At 38.8% G+C, this 2620-nt stretch overlaps 1 pseudogene; it reads right to left on the bottom strand.

Moving 5' to 3' along the window:
- Positions 1 to 1422: 1422 nt before the first annotated feature.
- LOC102826907 lies at positions 1423 to 2471 on the bottom strand (annotated as a pseudogene).
- Between the last annotated feature and the right edge of the window lie 149 nt (positions 2472 to 2620).

Raw genomic sequence — 2620 nt, 5'->3', positions numbered from 1 at the left:
AGCTATTAAAAAATCCCAACAAAACCTTATTACTAGTTTAATATATTCAGTAGCATAAAAACCTATATTAATGTAACTATCAGTCAAAAATTCAATTATCTAGAAGTTCTACAATTAATAGATTTTAAAAACAGCTATGTCTTAAAACATGATGATATTTGTACTTAAGAGTTAAAAATTCCCAATATATACCATTTGTTTTCATTAAGAATATGATGTTGTATAATAGATGCATATATATCTATGATCAATCTATGAAATTGAAAAAAAAAATCACTTTCTAATGATTTCACATGTATACGTACTGAGGTAGATGGCAAAAGCTAATCTGTAATGTAATATAGTAATTACATCAGAGTTTAGAGTAGCTCTTTTGAAAGTTCAATCTAAGAGTAATTACAAGGCTATAACAAGAAACTACTCTTCAGAAAACAGTGTTTGAAATTGCTCTAAAGTAGTAAATTCTAGCTAGGTTAGAATTACCTGTAGCACTTAAGAGATTCCCATCCCTATTTATTGAGCCAATTTTGAAGAGGTAGAGTCCAGAAACCCCATAAAGGGAATTACACTCTTGGTAGCTAGCATTTAATAACCCTTGGATAGTGCAAAGGGTTAACTTGGGCAGCTGTTAATAGAAAGGTTGAGGCTTGAGTTTACCCAGAGAAGTCTTGGAAGAAAGTGATGGTGATCTACTGAAAACTGTGTGGAACACAGTTGTACTCTGACACAAGTGGGTGTCAGCAACGGGTGGTGGTGGTGGTGTGGAGTTACCATTTATCTTGTTAAAAGGAAAGCAGTAAAAATAATAGCAGCATTGCCCTTTACTATTTAGATCATCTTTAGAGTGTCAATTTCCTGTAGATTTCCAAACAGAAAAATAAGTAAGAAGTAACCATTCTTGAAGTAAGAAGTATTAAAATCTTTTTAACATATAAACATAATTTTAATATACTAACCATTTTTTAGGTTCTGATGGAATAGTAAAGAATATGCTTAAACTGGGAGATTATCTTTGAAACTTTTTCAAATGTAATGTTTGGTCTTTAGCCAAGAGAATAGTGGAGTCTTCATATATTTAGTTATAGATGAACATCACATATGTTAACCTTTCCCTCCCCCAAAATGGCAACTTCATCTTAATTAAGGAAACGGAAACTATTTACTTTATTCTGTTGTATGCAGATTTGGGCAAGTATAGGCAACCAGCAAAAATTTCAAAGCCCTACTACCAAACCTGAAGCATTTCTAAAATGCTTAACACCAACTTTATTCTCAATTTAGCAGTTCAATATGAACTGCCAAGGTTTAGTCCAAGTAGTCCTTTAAGGCCAGATAATTTTAGTTCCTTGGAGTTTACAACATAATTAAGTTTATAGTTTTCCCCTGGTAGTTGTCAAGAGTACAGACATTCTTTTGATATCTTCAGTTAGCGTGGGCAAACCTAGTGGCAGAACCATGAAAGTTCAACATCATAGTCACCAGCTCTGGAAGATCAAAATCATGTTTCCGCCTGCAGTCCTTCGGAGCATTGCTGTCATCAAACTTCAGCGTCCAACTATCCGCTATGGCCTGTTGGAGAGAATCCACATTGTATGTAATCAGGAGTTCTGGAACAGTTTGAGAATCTCTTGGGCCAGCTCCTTGGGGGTTAAACACATGGCTTTGATGTTGTAGGTCCTCATGGAGAGAGACTTTTCTGGGGCCTCCATGACTTCCAGGGTGGCTCTGAGACAGTCATCAATATCCATCATTGGGAGCCTTGTTGCACTCAAATTTGTCATTCTTTGTAGCACCATGAAAACTCTGGACTGCCTAGTCAGTTTTCCTTCCTCCAGGTTAGGAGTCAGCTGAAATCATTCCAGGATATTGCAGGCATTGAAAATCTAATCCATATCGATAATAATAGGATTCTCCCATGAGCTCTCCGTGGACCTTGGACACCCTATAGATGGTCCTGGGTCTCTGAATACAGGGTTCCAGGGAGAAGTAGGTCCAAAGGCTCCAGTCGTGCTAGGCACATTGTGTTCTGTTGCAACATCTCGCCAAAGATAACGTTTGCTTCTCCAACTGCACTGAGCAAAGCGCTATAATGAAACAACCAGGTGATGCAGTTGTTTTCCACTCTCTCATGAAGATTCTTGTAATCCAAAATATCAGACTAAAGGAACGGACCACTATGGAAGATTTGGTCGGATGGTTTCCTTATGTTAGATAAGATCACATTGTCCTTTCCAAATCGCTTCCTCAAAAAGTTAGCAAGCCCCACTCCAGCCTGGCCAAGACCCCTGTAATTAAGACACGTGGATGGTCTGTCTCAGAGAACGAGACAGAGTGAAAGTTGGCATCTACTGGGATTTGCCGAGGGGAGAAGCCCAGAAACCTGATGGGCATCACAGACGTCCTGCAGCAGCCCCACACTGGACTTGCAGCATCCGGCCAACTACCTGACTCAGCATTCCAAGAACTGGCATTTTCTTTTGAAGTCTCTTCCCACGCAGCCTCTCAGAGATGCTGCCAGTGCTGTGCTGGAGTCTTGGAGCCACACGTGGCTAGCAACCCCAAGCACCACGAGCAGAAAGCCTCATTATCTTTTTTTTTTTTTTTTTTTTCATATTTTATT

This window comes from Chrysochloris asiatica, unplaced genomic scaffold (assembly GCF_000296735.1).
Source record: "Chrysochloris asiatica unplaced genomic scaffold, ChrAsi1.0 scaffold00109, whole genome shotgun sequence".
In the NCBI taxonomy this organism is placed as follows: Eukaryota; Metazoa; Chordata; class Mammalia; order Afrosoricida; family Chrysochloridae; genus Chrysochloris; species Chrysochloris asiatica.
The sequence above is the reverse complement of the archived record's forward strand: the minus strand, read 5'-3'. Positions and strand labels throughout refer to the sequence as shown.